Raw genomic sequence first — 20,438 nt, 5'->3', positions numbered from 1 at the left:
TATATGACATGGTGTAGTGTGTGTTCTGGGCTGTGTGTGTGTATATGTGACATGGTGTAGTAGTGTCTATACTGGGCTGTGTGTGTATATAAGATTAGGTGTAGTAGTGTCTGTATTGGGCTGGGTGTGTATGTAAGATTAGGGGTAGTAGTGTCTGTACTGGGCTGTGTGTGTATATGACATGGTGTAGTAGTTTATGTACTGGGCTGTGTGTGTATATATGACATGGTGTTAGTAGTGTATGTACTGGGCTGTGTGTGTATATATGACATGGTGTAGTAGTGTCTGTACTGGGCTGTGTGTGTATATGACATGGTGTAGTAGTGTATGTACTGGGCTGTGTGTGTATGTAAGATTAGGGGTAGTAGTGTCTGTACTGGGCTGTGTGTGTATATATGACATGGTGTAGTAGTGTCTGTACTGGGCTGTGTGTGTATATGACATGGTGTAGTAGTGTATGTACTGGGCTGTGTGTGTATATATGACATGGTGTAGTAGTGTCTGTACTGGGCTGTGTGTGTATATATAATATTAGGGGGAGTAGTGTCTGTACTGGGCTCTGTGTGTATGTAAGATTAGGGGTAGTAGTGTCTGTACTGGGCTGTGTGTTTATATGACATGGTGTAGTAGTGTCTGTACTGGGCTGTGTGTGTATGTAAGATTAGGTGTAGTACTCTGTACTGGGCTGTGTGTGTATATAAGGTTAGGGGTAGTAGTGTCTGTACTGGGATGTGTGTTTATATAAGATTAGGTGTAGAAGTGTCTGTATTGGGCTGGGTGTGTATGTAAGATTAGGGGTAGTAGTGTCTGTACTGGGCTGTGTGTGTATATATGACATGGTGTAGTAGTGTCTGTACTGGGCTGTGTGTGTATATGACATGGTGTAGTAGTGTATGTACTGGGCTGTGTGTGTATATATGACATGGTGTAGTAGTGTCTGTACTGGGCTGTGTGTGTATATATAAGATTAGGGGTAGTAGTATCTGTACTGGGCTGTGTGTGTATGTAAGATTAGGGGTAGTAGTGTCTGTATTGGGCTGTGTGTTTATATGACATGGTGTAGTAGTGTCTGTACTGGGCTGTGTGTGTATATAAGATTAGGGGTAGTAGTGTGTGTACTGGGCTGGGTGTGTATGTAAGATTAGGGGTAGTAGTGTCTGTACTGGGCTGTGTGTGTATATGACATGGTGTTAGTAGTGTGGGTATATATGACATGGTGTAGTAGTGTATGTACTGGGCTGTGTGTGTATATATGACATGGTGTTAGTAGTGTATGTACTGGGCTGTGTGTGTGTATATATGACATGGTGCAGTAGTGTCTGTACTGGGCTGTGTGTGTATATGACATGGTGTAGTAGTGTATGTACTGGGCTGTGTGTGTATGTAAGATTAGGGGTAGTAGTGTCTGTACTGGGCTGTGTGTGTATATGACATGGTGTAGTAGTGTCTGTACTGGGCTGTGTGTTTATATGACATGGTGTAGTAGTGTCTGTACTGCGCTGTGTGTGTATATAAGATTAGGGGTAGTAGTGTCTGTACTGGGATGTCTGTGTATATAAGATTAGGGGTAGTAGTGTCTGTACTGGGATGTGTGTGTATGTAAGATTAGGGGTAGTAGTGTGTGTACTGGGCTGTGTGTGTATATAAGATTAGGTGTAGTAGTGTATGTACTTTGCTGTGTGTATATATGACATGGTGTAGTAGTGTCTGTACTTTGCTGTGTGTATATATGACATGGTGTAGTAGTGTCTGTACTGGGCTGTGTGTGTATATGACATGGTGTAGTAGTTGTGTTCTGGGCTGTGTGTGTGTATATGTGACATGGTGTAGTAGTGTGTGTACTGGGCTGTGTGTGTGTATATGTGACATGGTGTAGTAGTGTCTGTACTGGGCTGTGTGTGTATGTAAGATTAGGGGTAGTAGTGTGTGTACTGGGCTGTGTGTGTATATAAGATTAGGTGTAGTAGTGTCTGTATTGGGCTGGGTGTGTATGTAAGATTAGGGGTAGTAGTGTCTGTACTGGGCTGTGTGTGTTTATATGACATGGTGTAGTAGTGTTTGTACTGGGCTGTGTGTGTATATGACATGGTGTTAGTAGTGTATGTACTGGGCTGTGTGTGTATATATGACATGGTGTAGTAGTGTCTGTACTGGGCTGTGTGTGTGTATATGTGACATGGTGTAGTAGTGTTTGTACTGGGCTGTGTGTGTATATGACATGGTGTTAGTAGTGTATGTTCTGGGCTGTGTGTGTATATATGACATGGTGTAGTAGTGTGTGTACTGGGCTGTGTGTATATATAAGATTAGGGGTAGTAGTGTCTGTACTGGGCTGTGTGTGTATATAAGATTAGGGGTAGTATTGTATGTACTGGGCTGTGTGTGTATATAAGATTAGGGGTAGTAGTGTCTGTACTGGGCTGTGTGTATATAAGATTGGGGGTAGTAGTGTCTGTACTGGGCTGTGTGTGCATATAAGATTAGGGGTAGTAGGTCTGTGCTGGGCTGTGTGTGTATATAAGATTAGGGATAGTAGTGTCTGTACTGGGCTGTGTGTGTATATATAAGATTAGGTGTAGTAGTGTCTGTACTGGGCTGTGTGTGTATATAAGATTAGGGATAGTAGTGTCTGTACTGGGCTGTGTGTGTATATATGACATGGTGTAGTAGTGTCTGTACTGGGCTGTGTGTGTATATATGACATGGTGTAGTAGTGTGTGTACTGGGCTGTGTGTGTATATATGACATGGTGTAGTGTCTGTACTTTGCTGTGTGTATATATGACATGGTGTAGTAGTGTCTGTACTGGGCTGTGTGTGTGTATGACATGGTGTAGTGTGTGTTCTGGGCTGTGTGTGTGTATATATGACATGGTGTAGTAGTGTCTGTACTGGGCTGTGTGTGTGTATATGTGACATGGTGTAGTAGTGTCTATACTGGGCTGTGTGTGTATGTAAGATTAGGGGTAGTAGTGTGTGTACTGGGCTGTGTGTGTATATAAAATTAGGTGTAGTAGTGTCTGTATTGGGCTGGGTGTGAATGTAAGATTAGGGGTAGTAGTGTCTGTACTGGGCTGTGTGTGTTTATATGACATGGTGTAGTAGTGTCTGTACTGGGCTGTGTGTGTATATGACATGGTGTTAGTAGTGTATGTACTGGGCTGTGTGTGTATATATGACATGGTGTAGTAGTGTATGTACTGGGCTGTGTGTGTATATATGACATGGTGTTAGTAGTGTATGTACTGGGCTGTGTGTGTATATATGACATGGTGTAGTAGTGTCTGTACTGGGCTGTGTGTGTGTATATGACATGGTGCAGTAGTTTATGTACTGGGCTGTGTGTGTATGTAAGATTAGGGGTAGTAGTGTCTGTACTGGGCTGTGTGTGTATATATGACATGGTGTAGTAGTGTCTGTACTGGGCTCTGTGTGTATATGACATGGTGTAGTAGTGTATGTACTGGGCTGTGTGTGTATATATGACATGGTGTAGTAGTGTCTGTACTGGGCTGTGTGTGTATATATAAGATTAGGGGTAGTAGTATCTGTACTGGGCTGTGTGTGTATGTAAGATTAGGGGTAGTAGTGTCTCTACTGGGCTGTGTGTGTATGTAAGATTAGGTGTAGTACTCTCTGTACTGGGCTGTGTGTGTATATAAGATTAGGGGTAGTAGTGTGTGTACTGGGCTGTGTGTGTATATAAGATTAGGTGTAGTAGTGTCTGTATTGGGCTGGGTGTGTATGTAAGATTAGGGGTAGTAGTGTCTGTACTGGGCTGTGTGTGTTTATATGACATGGTGTAGTAGTGTCTGTACTGGGCTGTGTGTGTATATGACATGGTGTTAGTAGTGTGTGTATATATGACATGGTGTAGTAGTGTATGTACTGGGCTGTGTGTGTATATATATGACATGGTGTTAGTAGTGTATGTACTGGGCTGTGTGTGTATATATGACATGGTGTAGTAGTGTATGTACTGGGCTGTGTGTGTGTATATATGACATGGTGTAGTAGTGTATGTACTGGGCTGTGTGTGTGTATATATGACATGGTGTAGTAGTGTCTGTACTGGGCTGTGTGTGTGTATATGTGACATGGTGCAGTAGTGTCTGTACTGGGCTGTGTGTGTATATGACATGGTGTAGTAGTGTATGTACTGGGCTGTGTGTGTATGTAAGATTAGGGGTAGTAGTGTCTGTACTGGGCTGTGTGTGTATATGACATGGTGTAGTAGTGTATGTACTGGGCTGTGTGTGTATGTAAGATTAGGGGTAGTAGTGTATGTACTGGGCTGTGTGTGTTTATATGAAATGGTGTAGTAGTGTCTGTACTGGACTGTGTGTGTATGTAAGATTAGGTGTAGTACTCTCTGTACTGGGCTGTGTGTGTATATAAGATTAGGGGTAGTAGTGTCTGTACTGGGATGTGTGTGTATATAAGATTAGGGGTAGTAGTGTCTGTACTGGGATGTGTGTGTATATAAGATTAGGGGTAGTAGTGTCTGTACTGGGCTGTGTGTGTATATGACATGGTGTAGTACTCTCTGTACTGGGCTGTGTGTGTGTATATAAGATTAGGGGTAGTAGTGTCTGTACTGGGATGTGTGTGTATATAAGATTAGGGGTAGCAGTGTTTGTACTGGGCTGTGTGTGTATATATAACATGGTGTAGTACTCTCTGTACTGGGCTGTGTGTATATATAAGATTAGGGGTAGTAGTGTCTGTACTGGGCTGTTTGTGTATATAAGATTAGGGGTAGTAGTGTCTGTACTGGGCTGTGTATGTATATATTACATGGTGTAGTACTCTCTGTACTGGGCTGTGTGTGTGTATATATATATATATATATATATATATATGGCATGGTGTAGTACTCTCTGTACTGGGCTGTGTGTGTATATATACATATGGCATGGTGTAGTACTCTCTGTACTGGGCTGTGTGTGTATATATGGCATGGTGTAGTAGTGTCTGTACTGGGCTGTGTGTGTATATATGACATGGTGTAGTACTCTCTGTACTGGGCTGTGTGTGTATATATGACATGGTGTAGTACTCTGTACTTGGCTGTGTGTGTATATATGGCATGGTGTAGTAGTGTCTGTACTGGGCTGTGTGTGTATATATGACATGGTGTAGTACTCTCTGTACTGGGCTGTGTGTGTATATATGGCATGGTGTAGTACTCTCTGTACTGGGCTGTGTGTGTATATAAGATTAGGGGTAGTAGTGTCTGTACTGGGCTGTGTGTGTTTATATGACATGGTATAATACTCTCTGTACTGGGCTGTGTGTGTGTATATATATATATATATATATATATATATGGCATGGTGTAGTGCTCTGTACTTGGCTGTGTGTATGTATGTGTGTGTGTGTGTGTATATGTGTATATATGTATATATATATATATGGCATGGTGTAGTACTCTCTGTAATGGGCTGTGTGTGTATATATATATATATATATATATATATATGGCATGGTGTAGTACTCTCTGTACTGGGCTGTGTGTGTATATATAAGATTAGGGGTAGTAGTGTCTGTACTGAGCTGTGTGTGTATATATAAGATTAGGGGTAGTAGTGTCTGTACTGGGCTGTGTATGTATATATGACATGGTGTAGTACTCTCTGTACTGGGCTGTGTGTGTGTGTATATATATATATATATGGCATGGTGTAGTACTCTCTGTACTGGGCTGTGTGTGTGTGTGTGTATATGTGTATATATATATATGGCATGGTGTAGTACTCTCTGTAATGGGCTGTGTGTGTGTATATATATATATGGCATGGTGTAGTATTCTCTGTACTGGGCTGTGTGTGTATATATAAGATTAGGGGTAGTAGTGTCTGTACTGGGCTGTGTGTGTATATATAAGATTAGGGGTAGTAGTGTCTGTACTGGGCTGTGTGTGTATATAAGATTAGGGGTAGTAGTGTCTGTACTGGGCTGTGTGTGTTTATATGGCATGGTGTAGTACTCTCTCTACTGGGCTGTGTGTGTATATAAGATTAGGGGTAGTAGTGTCTGTACTGGGTTGTGTGTGTATATAAAATTAGGGGTAGTGTCTGTACTGGGCTGTGTGTGTATATAAGATTAGGGGTAGTAGTGTATGTACTGGGCTGTGTGTGTATATAAGATTAGGGGTGGTAGTGTCTGTACTGGGCTATGTGTATATAAGATTGGGGGTAGTAGTGTCTGTACTGGGCTGTGTGTGTATATAAGATTAGGGGTAGTAGTGTCTGTACTGGGCTGTGTGTGTATATAAGATTAGGGATAGTAGTGTCTGTACTGGGCTGTGTGTGTATATATGACATGGTGTAGTAGTGTCTGTACTGGGCTGTGTGTGTATATATGACATGGTGTAGTAGTGTCTGTACTGGGCTGTGTGTGTATATATGACATGGTGTAGTAGTGTGTGTACTGGGCTGTGTGTGTATATAAGATTAGGTGTAGTAGTGTATGTACTTTGCTGTGTGTATATATGACATGGTGTAGTAGTGTCTGTACTTTGCTGTGTGTATATATGACATGGTGTACTGGTTGTGTTCTGGGCTGTGTGTGTGTATATGTGACATGGTGTAGTAGTGTCTGTACTGGGCTGTGTGTGTATATAAGATTAGGGGTAGTAGTGTCTGTACTGGGATGTCTGTGTATATAAGATTAGGGGTAGTAGTGTCTGTACTGGGATGTGTGTGTATGTAAGATTAGGGGTAGTAGTGTGTGTACTGGGCTGTGTGTGTATATAAGATTAGGTGTAGTAGTGTATGTACTTTGCTGTGTGTATATATGACATGGTGTAGTAGTGTCTGTACTGGGCTGTGTGTGTATATGACATGGTGTAGTAGTTGTGTTCTGGGCTGTGTGTGTGTATATGTGACATGGTGTAGTAGTGTGTGTACTGGGCTGTGTGTGTGTATATGTGACATGGTGTAGTAGTGTCTGTACTGGGCTGTGTGTGTATGTAAGATTAGGGGTAGTAGTGTGTGTACTGGGCTGTGTGTGTATATAAAATTAGGTGTAGTAGTGTCTGTATTGGGCTGGGTGTGAATGTAAGATTAGGGGTAGTAGTGTCTGTACTGGGCTGTGTGTGTTTATATGACATGGTGTAGTAGTGTCTGTACTGGGCTGTGTGTGTATATGACATGGTGTTAGTAGTGTATGTACTGGTCTGTGTGTGTATATATGACATGGTGTAGTAGTGTATGTACTGGGCTGTGTGTGTATATATGACATGGTGTTAGTAGTGTATGTACTGGGCTGTGTGCGTATATATGACATGGTGTAGTAGTGTCTGTACTGGGCTGTGTGTGTGTATATGACATGGTGCAGTAGTTTATGTACTGGGCTGTGTGTGTATGTAAGATTAGGGGTAGTAGTGTCTGTACTGGGCTGTGTGTGTATATATGACATGGTGTAGTAGTGTCTGTACTGGGCTCTGTGTGTATATGACATGGTGTAGTAGTGTATGTACTGGGCTGTGTGTGTATATATGACATGGTGTAGTAGTGTCTGTACTGGGCTGTGTGTGTATATATAAGATTAGGGGTAGTAGTATCTGTACTGGGCTGTGTGTGTATGTAAGATTAGGGGTAGTAGTGTCTCTACTGGGCTGTGTGTGTATGTAAGATTAGGTGTAGTACTCTCTGTACTGGGCTGTGTGTGTATATAAGATTAGGGGTAGTAGTGTGTGTACTGGGCTGTGTGTGTATATAAGATTAGGTGTAGTAGTGTCTGTATTGGGCTGGGTGTGTATGTAAGATTAGGGGTAGTAGTGTCTGTACTGGGCTGTGTGTGTTTATATGACATGGTGTAGTAGTGTCTGTACTGGGCTGTGTGTGTATATGACATGGTGTTAGTAGTGTGTGTATATATGACATGGTGTAGTAGTGTATGTACTGGGCTGTGTGTGTATATATATGACATGGTGTTAGTAGTGTATGTACTGGGCTGTGTGTGTATATATGACATGGTGTAGTAGTGTATGTACTGGGCTGTGTGTGTGTATATATGACATGGTGTAGTAGTGTATGTACTGGGCTGTGTGTGTGTATATATGACATGGTGTAGTAGTGTCTGTACTGGGCTGTGTGTGTGTATATGTGACATGGTGCAGTAGTGTCTGTACTGGGCTGTGTGTGTATATGACATGGTGTAGTAGTGTATGTACTGGGCTGTGTGTGTATGTAAGATTAGGGGTAGTAGTGTCTGTACTGGGCTGTGTGTGTATATGACATGGTGTAGTAGTGTATGTACTGGGCTGTGTGTGTATGTAAGATTAGGGGTAGTAGTGTATGTACTGGGCTGTGTGTGTTTATATGAAATGGTGTAGTAGTGTCTGTACTGGACTGTGTGTGTATGTAAGATTAGGTGTAGTACTCTCTGTACTGGGCTGTGTGTGTATATAAGATTAGGGGTAGTAGTGTCTGTACTGGGATGTGTGTGTATATAAGATTAGGGGTAGTAGTGTCTGTACTGGGATGTGTGTGTATATAAGATTAGGGGTAGTAGTGTCTGTACTGGGCTGTGTGTGTATATGACATGGTGTAGTACTCTCTGTACTGGGCTGTGTGTGTGTATATAAGATTAGGGGTAGTAGTGTCTGTACTGGGCTGTGTGTGTATATATAACATGGTGTAGTACTCTCTGTACTGGGCTGTGTGTATATATAAGATTAGGGGTAGTAGTGTCTGTACTGGGCTGTTTGTGTATATAAGATTAGGGGTAGTAGTGTCTGTACTGGGCTGTGTATGTATATATGACATGGTGTAGTACTCTCTGTACTGGGCTGTGTGTGTGTATATATATATATATATATATATATATATATGGCATGGTGTAGTACTCTCTGTACTGGGCTGTGTGTGTATATATACATATGGCATGGTGTAGTACTCTCTGTACTGGGCTGTGTGTGTATATATGGCATGGTGTAGTAGTGTCTGTACTGGGCTGTGTGTGTATATATGACATGGTGTAGTACTCTCTGTACTGGGCTGTGTGTGTATATATGACATGGTGTAGTACTCTGTACTTGGCTGTGTGTGTATATATGGCATGGTGTAGTAGTGTCTGTACTGGGCTGTGTGTGTATATATGACATGGTGTAGTACTCTCTGTACTGGGCTGTGTGTGTATATATGGCATGGTGTAGTACTCTCTGTACTGGGCTGTGTGTGTATATAAGATTAGGGGTAGTAGTGTCTGTATTGGGCTGTGTGTGTTTATATGACATGGTATAATACTCTCTGTACTGGGCTGTGTGTGTGTATATATATATATATATATATATATATATATATATATATATGGCATGGTGTAGTGCTCTGTACTTGGCTGTGTGTATGTATGTGTGTGTGTGTGTATATGTGTATATATGTATATATATATATATGGCATGGTGTAGTACTCTCTGTAATGGGCTGTGTGTGTATATATATATATATATATATATATATATATATGGCATGGTGTAGTACTCTCTGTACTGGGCTGTGTGTGTATATATAAGATTAGGGGTAGTAGTGTCTGTACTGAGCTGTGTGTGTATATATAAGATTAGGGGTAGTAGTGTCTGTACTGGGCTGTGTATGTATATATGACATGGTGTAGTACTCTCTGTACTGGGCTGTGTGTGTGTGTATATATATATATATATATATGGCATGGTGTAGTACTCTCTGTACTCGGCTGTGTGTGTGTGTGTGTATATGTGTATATATATATATGGCATGGTGTAGTACTCTCTGTAATGGGCTGTGTGTGTGTATATATATATATGGCATGGTGTAGTATTCTCTGTACTGGGCTGTGTGTGTATATATAAGATTAGGGGTAGTAGTGTCTGTACTGGGCTGTGTGTGTATATATAAGATTAGGGGTAGTAGTGTCTGTACTGGGCTGTGTGTGTATATAAGATTAGGGGTAGTAGTGTCTGTACTGGGCTGTGTGTGTTTATATGGCATGGTGTAGTACTCTCTCTACTGGGCTGTGTGTGTATATAAGATTAGGGGTAGTAGTGTCTGTACTGGGTTGTGTGTGTATATAAAATTAGGGGTAGTGTCTGTACTGGGCTGTGTGTGTATATAAGATTAGGGGTAGTAGTGTATGTACTGGGCTGTGTGTGTATATAAGATTAGGGGTAGTAGTGTCTGTACTGGGCTATGTGTATATAAGATTGGGGGTAGTAGTGTCTGTACTGGGCTGTGTGTGTATATAAGATTAGGGGTAGTAGTGTCTGTACTGGGCTGTGTGTGTATATAAGATTAGGGATAGTAGTGTCTGTACTGGGCTGTGTGTGTATATATGACATGGTGTAGTAGTGTCTGTACTGGGCTGTGTGTGTATATATGACATGGTGTAGTAGTGTCTGTACTGGGCTGTGTGTGTATATATGACATGGTGTAGTAGTGTGTGTACTGGGCTGTGTGTGTATATAAGATTAGGTGTAGTAGTGTATGTACTTTGCTGTGTGTATATATGACATGGTGTAGTAGTGTCTGTACTTTGCTGTGTGTATATATGACATGGTGTACTGGTTGTGTTCTGGGCTGTGTGTGTGTATATGTGACATGGTGTAGTAGTGTCTGTACTGGGCTGTGTGTGTATATATGACATGGTGTAGTAGTGTGTGTACTGGGCTGTGTGTGTATATAAGATTAGGTGTAGTAGTGTATGTACTTTGCTGTGTGTATATATGACATGGTGTAGTAGTGTCTGTACTGGGCTGTGTGTGTATATGACATGGTGTACTAGTTGTGTTCTGGGCTGTGTGTGTGTATATGTGACATGGTGTAGTAGTGTGTGTACTGGGCTGTGTGTGTGTATATTGTGTATATGTGACATGGTGTAGTAGTGTGTGTACTGGGCTGTGTGTGTGTATATTGTGTATATGTGACATGGTGTAGTAGTGTTTGTACTGGGCGTTGGTGTATATGACATGGTGTTAGTAGTGTCTGTACTGGGCTGTGTGTGTGTATATGTGACATGGTGTAGTAGTGTCTGTACTGGGCTGTGTGTGTATATGACATGGTGTTAGTAGTGTATGTACTGGGCTGTGTGTGTATATATGACATGGTGTAGTAGTGTGTGTACTGGGCTGTGTGTATATATAAGATTAGGGGTAGTAGTGTCTGTACTGGGCTGTGTGTGTATATAAGATTAGGGGTAGTAGTGTCTGTACTGGGCTGTGTGTGTATATAAGATTAGGGGTAGTAGTGTATGTACTGGGCTGTGTGTGTATATAAGATTAGGGTTAGTAGTGTCTGTACTGGGCTGTGTATATAAGATTGGGGGTAGTAGTGTCTGTACTGGGCTGTGTGTGTATATAAGATTAGGGGTAGTAGTGTCTGTACTGGGCTGTGTGTGTATATAAGATTAGGGATAGTAGTGTCTGTACTGGGCTGTGTGTGTATAAGATTAGGGGTAGTAGTGTCTGTACTGGGCTGTGTGTGTATGTAAGATTAGGGGTAGTAGTGTGTGTACTGGGCTGTGTGTGTATATAAGATTAGGTGTAGTAGTGTCTGTATTGGGCTGGGTGTGTATGTAAGATTAGGGGTAGTAGTGTCTGTACTGGGCTGTGTGTGTTTATATGACATGGTGTAGTAGTGTTTGTACTGGGCGGTGTGTGTATATGACATGGTGTTAGTAGTGTCTGTACTGGGCTGTGTGTGTGTATATGTGACATGGTGTAGTAGTGTCTGTACTGGGCTGTGTGTGTATATGACATGGTGTTAGTAGTGTATGTACTGGGCTGTGTGTGTATATATGACATGGTGTAGTAGTGTGTGTACTGGGCTGTGTGTATATATAAGATTAGGGGTAGTAGTGTCTGTACTGGGCTGTGTGTGTATATAAGATTAGGGGTAGTAGTGTCTGTACTGGGCTGTGTGTGTATATAAGATTAGGGGTAGTAGTGTATGTACTGGGCTGTGTGTGTATATAAGATTAGGGGTAGTAGTGTCTGTACTGGGCTGTGTATATAAGATTGGGGGTAGTAGTGTCTGTACTGGGCTGTGTGTGTATATAAGATTAGGGGTAGTAATGTCTGTACTGGGCTGTGTGTGTATATAAGATTAGGGATAGTAGTGTCTGTACTGGGCTGTGTGTGTATATATAAGATTAGGTGTAGTAGTGTCTGTACTGGGCTGTGTGTGTATATAAGATTAGGGATAGTAGTGTCTGTACTGGGCTGTGTGTGTATATATGACATGGTGTAGTAGTGTCTGTACTGGGCTGTGTGTGTATATATGACATGGTGTAGTAGTGTGTGTACTGGGCTGTGTGTGTATATATGACATGGTGTAGTAGTGTGTGTACTGGGCTTTGTGTGTATATAAGATTAGGTGTAGTAGTGTATGTACTTTGCTGTGTGTATATATGACATGGTGTAGTGTCTGTACTTTGCTGTGTGTATATATGACATGGTGTAGTAGTGTCTGTACTGGGCTGTGTGTGTATATGACATGGTGTAGTGTGTGTTCTGGGCTGTGTGTGTGTATATGTGACGTGGTGTAGTAGTGTGTGTACTGGGCTGTGTGTGTGTATATGTGACATAGTGTAGTAGTGTATGTACTGGGCTGTGTGTGTGTATATGTGACATGGTGTAGTAGTGTCTGTACTGGGCTGTGTGTGTATATGACATGGTGTAGTGTGTGTTCTGGGCTGTGTGTGTGTATATGTGACATGGTGTAGTAGTGTGTGTACTGGGCTGTGTGTGTGTATATGTGACATGGTGTAGTAGTGTCTGTACTGGGCTGTGTGTGTGTATATGTGACATGGTGTAGTAGTGTCTATACTGGGCTGTGTGTGTATGTAAGATTAGGGGTAGTAGTGTGTGTACTGGGCTGTTGTGTATATAAGATTAGGTGTAGTAGTGTCTGTATTGGACTGGGTATGTATGTAAGATTAGGGGTAGTAGTGTCTGTACTGGGCTGTGTGTATATATGACATGGTGTTAGTAGTGTATGTACTGGGCTGTGTGTGCATATATGACATGGTGTAGTAGTTTATGTACTGGGCTGTGTGTGTATATATGACATGGTGTTAGTAGTGTATGTACTGGGCTGTGTGTGTATATATGACATGGTGTAGTAGTGTCTGTACTGGGCTGTGTGTGTGTATATGACATGGTGTAGTAGTGTATGTACTGGGCTGTGTGTGTATGTAAGATTAGGGGTAGTAGTGTCTGTACTGGGCTGTGTGTGTATATATGACATGGTGTAGTAGTGTCTGTACTGGGCTGTGTGTGTATATATAATATTAGGGGTAGTAGTGTCTGTACTGGGCTCTGTGTGTATGTAAGATTAGGGGTAGTAGTGTCTGTATTGGGCTGTGTGTGTTTATATGACATGGTGTAGTAGTGTCTGTACTGGGCTGTGTGTGTATGTAAGATTAGGGGTAGTAGTGTCTGTACTGGGATGTGTGTGTATATAAGATTAGGTGTAGAAGTGTCTGTATTGGGCTGGGTGTGTATGTAAGATTAGGGGTAGTAGTGTCTGTACTGGGCTGTGTGTGTATATATGACATGGTGTAGTAGTGTCTGTACTGGGCTGTGTGTGTATATGACATGGTGTAGTAGTGTATGTACTGGGCTGTGTGTGTATATATGACATGGTGTAGTAGTGTCTGTACTGGGCTGTGTGTGTATATATAAGATTAGGGGTAGTAGTATCTGTACTGGGCTGTGTGTGTATGTAAGATTAGGGGTAGTAGTGTCTGTATTGGGCTGTGTGTTTATATGACATGGTGTAGTAGTGTCTGTACTGGGCTGTGTGTGTATGTAAGATTAGGTGTAGTACTCTCTGTACTGGGCTGTGTGTGTATATAAGATTAGGGGTAGTAGTGTCTGTATTGGGCTGGGTGTGTATGTAAGATTAGGGGTAGTAGTGTCTGTACTGGGCTGTGTGTGTATATGACATGGTGTTAGTAGTGTGTGTATATAAGATTAGGTGTTAGTAGTGTATGTACTGGGCTGTGTGTGTGTATATATGACATGGTGCAGTAGTGTCTGTACTGGGCTGTGTGTGTATATGACATGGTGTAGTAGTGTATGTACTGGGCTGTGTGTGTATGTAAGATTAGGGGTAGTAGTGTCTGTACTGGGCTGTGTGTGTATATGACATGGTGTAGTAGTGTCTGTACTGGGCTGTGTGTTTATATGACATGGTGTAGTAGTGTCTGTACTGGGCTGTGTGTGTATGTAAGATTAGGTGTAGTACTCTCTGTACTGGGCTGTGTGTGTATATAAGATTAGGGGTAGTAGTGTCTGTACTGGGATGTGTGTGTATATAAGATTAGGGGTAGTAGTGTCTGTACTGGGCTGTGTGTGTATATGACATGGTGTAGTAGTGTGTGTACTGGGCTGTGTGTGTATATAAGATTAGGTGTAGTAGTGTATGTACTTTGCTGTGTGTATATATGACATGGTGTAGTAGTGTCTGTACTTTGCTGTGTGTATATATGACATGGTGTAGTAGTGTCTGTACTGGGCTGTGTGTGTGTATATGTGACATGGTGTAGTAGTGTCTGTACTGGGCTGTGTGTGTATATGACATGGTGTAGTAGTGTCTGTACTGGGCTGTGTGTGTATATGACATGGTGTTAGTAGTGTATGTTCTGGGCTGTGTGTGTATATATGACATGGTGTAGTAGTGTGTGTACTGGGCTGTGTGTGTATATAAGATTAGGGGTAGTAGTGTCTGTACTGGGCTGTGTGTGTATATAAGATTAGGGGTAGTAGTGTCTGTACTGGGCTGTGTGTGTATATAAGATTTGGGGTAGTAGTGTATGTACTGGGCTGTGTGTGTATATAAGATTAGGGGTAGTAGTGTCTGTACTGGGCTGTGTGTATATAAGATTGGGGGTAGTAGTGTCTGTACTGGGCTGTGTGTGCATATAAGATTAGGGGTAGTAGTGTCTGTACTGGGCTGTGTGTGTATATAAGATTAGGGATAGTAGTGTCTGTACTGGGCTGTGTGTGTATATATAAGATTAGGTGTAGTAGTGTCTGTACTGGGCTGTGTGTGTATATAAGATTAGGGATAGTAGTGTCTGTACTGGGCTGTGTGTGTATATATGACATGGTGTAGTAGTGTCTGTACTGGGCTGTGTGTGTATATATGACATGGTGTAGTAGTGTGTGTACTGGGCTGTGTGTGTATATAAGATTAGGTGTAGTAGTGTATGTACTTTGCTGTGTGTATATATGACATGGTGTAGTGTCTGTACTTTGCTGTGTGTATATATGACATGGTGTAGTAGTGTCTGTACTGGGCTGTGTGTGTGTATGACATGGTGTAGTGTGTGTTCTGGGCTGTGTGTGTGTATATATGACATGGTGTAGTAGTGTCTGTACTGGGCTGTGTGTGTGTATATGTGACATGGTGTAGTAGTGTGTACTGGGCTGTGTGTGTATATAAAATTAGGTGTAGTAGTGTCTGTATTGGGCTGGGTGTGAATGTAAGATTAGGGGTAGTAGTGTCTGTACTGGGCTGTGTGTGTTTATATGACATGGTGTAGTAGTGTCTGTACTGGGCTGTGTGTGTATATGACATGGTGTTAGTAGTGTATGTACTGGGCTGTGTGTGTATATATGACATGGTGTTAGTAGTGTATGTACTGGGCTGTGTGTGTATATATGACATGGTGTAGTAGTGTCTGTACTGGGCTGTGTGTGTGTATATGACATGGTGTAGTAGTTTATGTACTGGGCTGTGTGTGTATGTAAGATTAGGGGTAGTAGTGTCTGTACTGGGCTGTGTGTGTATATATGACATGGTGTAGTAGTGTCTGTACTGGGCTGTGTGTGTATATGACATGGTGTAGTAGTGTATGTACTGGGCTGTGTGTGTATATATGACATGGTGTAGTAGTGTCTGTACTGGGCTGTGTGTGTATATATAAGATTAGGGGTAGTAGTATCTGTACTGGGCTGTGTGTGTATGTAAGATTAGGGGTAGTAGTGTTTCTACTGGGCTGTGTGTGTATGTAAGATTAGGTGTAGTACTCTCTGTACTGGGCTGTGTGTGTATATAAGATTAGGGGTAGTAGTGTGTGTACTGGGCTGTGTGTGTATATAAGATTAGGTGTAGTAGTGTCTGTATTGGGCTGGGTGTGTATGTAAGATTAGGGGTAGTAGTGTCTGTACTGGGCTGTGTGTGTTTATATGACATGGTGTAGTAGTGTCTGTACTGGGCTGTGTGTGTATATGACATGGTGTTAGTAGTGTGTGTATATATGACATGGTGTAGTAGTGTATGTACTGGGCTGTGTGTGTATATATGACATGGTGTTAGTAGTGTATGTACTGGGCTGTGTGTGTATATATGACATGGTGTAGTAGTGTCTGTACTGGGCTGTGTGTGTGTATATGTGACATGGTGCAGTAGTGTCTGTACTGGGCTGTGTGTGTATATGACATGGTGTAGTAGTGTATGTACTGGGCTGTGTGTGTATGTAAGATTAGGGGTAGTAGTGTCTGTACTGGGCTGTGTGTGTATATGACATGGTGTAGTAGTGTATGTACTGGGCTGTGTGTATATGACATGGTGTAGTAGTGTATGTACTGGGCTGTGTGTGTTTATATGAAATGGTGTAGTACTCTCTGTACTGGGCTGTGTGTGTATATAAGATTAGGGGTAGTAGTGTCTGTACTGGGATGTGTGTGTATATAAGATTAGGGGTAGTAGTGTCTGTACTGGGATGTGTGTCTATATAAGATTAGGGGTAGTAGTGTCTGTACTGGGCTGTGTGTGTATATGACATGGTGTAGTACTCTCTGTACTGGGCTGTGTGTGTGTATATAAGATTAGGGGTAGTAGTGTCTGTACTGGGATGTGTGTGTATATAAGATTAGGGGTAGTAGTGTTTGTACTGGGCTGTGTGTGTATATATAACATGGTGTAGTACTCTCTGTACTGGGCTGTGTGTATATATAAGATTAGGGGTAGTATTGTCTGTACTGGGCTGTGTGTGTATATAAGATTAGGGGTAGTAGTGTCTGTACTGGGCTGTGTATGTATATATGACATGGTGTAGTACTCTCTGTACTGGGCTGTGTGTGTGTATATATATATGGCATGGTGTAGTACTCTCTGTACTGGGCTGTGTGTGTATATATACATATGGCATGGTGTAGTACTCTCTGTACTGGGCTGTGTGTGTATATATGGCATGGTGTAGTAGTGTCTGTACTGGGCTGTGTGTGTATATATGACATGGTGTAGTAGTGTCTGTACTGGGCTGTGTGTGTATATATGACATGGTGTAGTACTCTCTGTACTGGGCTGTGTGTGTATATATGACATGGTGTAGTACTCTGTACTTGGCTGTGTGTGTATATATGGCATGGTGTAGTAGTGTCTGTACTGGGCTGTGTGTGTATATATGACATGGTGTAGTAGTGTCTGTACTGGGCTGTGTGTGTATATATGACATGGTGTAGTAGTGTCTGTACTGGGCTGTGTGTGTATATATGACATGGTGTAGTACTGTCTGTACTGGGCTGTGTGTGTATATATGACATGGTGTAGTACTCTCTGTACTGGGCTGTGTGTGTATATAAGAACCGCAAAGCGTAGCTTTCTGCATCTTGTATGTGTGGGCTAATGCCTTCTTCAGATGTCGTTACCACGTTACTTTCAGCGGTGCCGGAGAGAGATCATTACGTTGTCCTCTGGTGGGCTAGAGTTGTTCACGATGTCGGTTGCACATTTTTACGCATTGCGCACATGCACATGAATAGCGGTTGCCTGAGTGGGTCCGAACCCGGCAGTAACATCAGCGCTTAGATTCACCCGCTCAGCAGAAAACTTTCTGTAAAATCCCAGCAACTATGGTCTGATTTAGAGTTGTACGCCAATGCGGCCACCAATGTACGCAGCTGCAATGCGAAATTATGCAAATGTCTCAGCCGCTGGGAGATGTATTGAGATGCCCACCTGCAGCTCTGCAATCCTCTGAAATGTCGCAGCATCGATCGCAGGTCATTTGATTGTCGCCGTCCTGAGTGAGCCTACGGTCCCGCAGAATGGCCACGGGATCGGAGACGCTGGAGCCATATTTCTTGTGTACGGGATCGCAGTCCCAGGGTGTGACGCACCTTGAAACGATCGCGGCCCCTGCGTTCTTTGCCACTACTCCCTTTTACCTCCCCCAAATGCTTCCTGACTGTCAATCACGCTGCGAGCAAATAGTTGTTGCGACCGACTACGGTCATGCACCTTGATGCATGCACAGATTGCCGATTATCGCTGAACTGCGAAATCATCGGCATAGCGCACATCTGTGAATCAGGCCCTATATATTCATTAACGTCAGTTGAAAAAAAAAAGTTTTCTTCCCGGCTGTCCTGCTTTATAGATCTCCATTATTTTATATAAAGTGCCAAATGTGTTCCCAAAGCGGTTTGTATTCTGTAACAGTAGCCGGTAACCTTTTCATTCTGCTGCTACATTCTTTCATTCTGGTAGAAAATGCCAAATTTCCTCCACCCCCGTTTAAAGAATCTACTACCAAGGTAACCGGGATACACAGGAGGAGTTAGAGCCGAGTACAGGGGAGTCCTGTCTGATTGGAAGTCTGTATAAATAGTGTGAGATGGGGAGGAAGGTTTTCCTCTACCTCCTGCTAAAGACTCAGCAACTGCCCTCAGCCCCACGGACGGAGGAGAGACAGAGACAGGAGGAGCAGTCTGAGACCTCTGCCCAATATGTGTCTCCTTCCCATGTCAGCAGCCTGAGAGCATCCTGCACAGAGCAGAAGATGTCAGATGTGGGGAGAGGTCCCAGTAGCGGAGTGGACTGTGCCAGTAGAATCTTGCAGCTGGCCAGCAGAGGGGAGTGGATCACACTGGAGCAGACCCTGAAGGGGATCGACAAAGGGGATCTGGGAGTCTCCGAAACAGACCCGGTGGGTGATCTCGTACCAGATTCCTGTAACGATCCTGCTGTTATAATTCTCGTATATAGGACTCCAACGCAGTCGTGCATCTATAATGGGTGCAGGGTGTGGGCACGGGCTCCTGAGTCATGGGGTGCCCACAGAACCCCCCTCACACACTGAATATACCTATCTTGTAGCTGCCGCCTGTAAAATGGCGCTGGCATCAGCTGAATCACCAGGAAGATGCCTGTGGCGCTATTTTCCCTGAGATATGCACATGTGCGGTAGACTCTGCCATTGCCTCTCGCAGATGCATGCGCTGAGAAGACTGAGGCAGGGGGGGGGGTCTGCACAGAGGGCCTGATTTAGAGACGGGCGCAGTGCCGCTATTTACGCAGCAATGTTTTGCTACTTCGCATCTGAGAGAAGTCTCAAAAACTGCGTGCTCGCACAAATGTGAGCGATGCCATTCACAATTGCAGATGGCATCGCTGACACTGGAGAAGGGGTGTCTGAACCCTGGGCGTATCGGTTTGGAGACCGGGAGGTGACCTAGCGTGACCGCAAAAAAGGAGGTGTCATGGGCGTGTGACTGGGAACGCTGCTGCATTACTAATCGCAAATCCACTGCTTCAGAGGCCACGTTTGGTTGGATTAGAGTAGACCATGTTGATGGCTCGACCGATGTTGCGTCGAAGTTGGAGTGTTCGCAATCTCCGTCACAAATGCACAGACCACGTTGCCTGACAGTGGGCGGCTCACCGCTCGTACACCCCATCACACTGTCCCGCACAAAGGGAAAGCTGAGATGAGCATAGGCTTATTCCCGCTATTGCCGATAGCGCGAGAGCGTCTGCACTACCAACCATCCCTGAATCAGGCCCAGAATACGGGCCCCCTCCTCTGATAAAGCGCCCCCCCCTCCCCCTGGACCAACATAATGCAAAGTGCTGTTAATGTATTTTCTGCTGCTATAACATACTGCAGGCTTAGCCAACTTCTGTCTCTTCAGCTTGTGTGGAACTACAAGTCCCAGGATGTACAGCCAGGCTTTCAGTTCCCAAACAGCTGGTCGAGCCTCAGCTATCTGATGTGCTGCTTCCAGGACACAGACACTCTCAGGATATGTTTGGCATTCAGGGCACATGTTGGATGTGCTGCAATGTTATACGGGGCTGAATAATCTGAGGTGTACAGGGGTGGATTATTACAGCGTGTTTGGGCTAGGGGTGCCATCAGGGGTAGATTATTACAGCGTGTTTGGGCTAGGGGTGCCATCAGGGGTAGATTATTATAGCGTGTTTGGGCTGGGGGTGCCATCAGGGGTAGATTATTACAGCGTGTTTGGGCTAGGGGTGCCATCAGGAGTAGATTATTATACTGTGTTTGGGCTAGGGGTGCCATCGGGTAGATTATTACAGTGTGTTTGGGCTAGGGGTGCCATCGGGTAGATTATTATACTGTGTTTGGGCTAGGGGTGCCATCGGGTAGATTATTACAGGGTGTTTGGGCTAGGGGTGCCATCAGGGGTAGATTATTATGCTGTGT

The sequence above is a fragment of the Taudactylus pleione genome, unplaced genomic scaffold (assembly GCF_031769625.1).
Source record: "Taudactylus pleione unplaced genomic scaffold, aTauple2 ptg000168l, whole genome shotgun sequence".
Taxonomy (NCBI): Eukaryota; Metazoa; Chordata; class Amphibia; order Anura; family Myobatrachidae; genus Taudactylus; species Taudactylus pleione.
Note: the sequence above shows the minus strand (reverse complement) of the source record.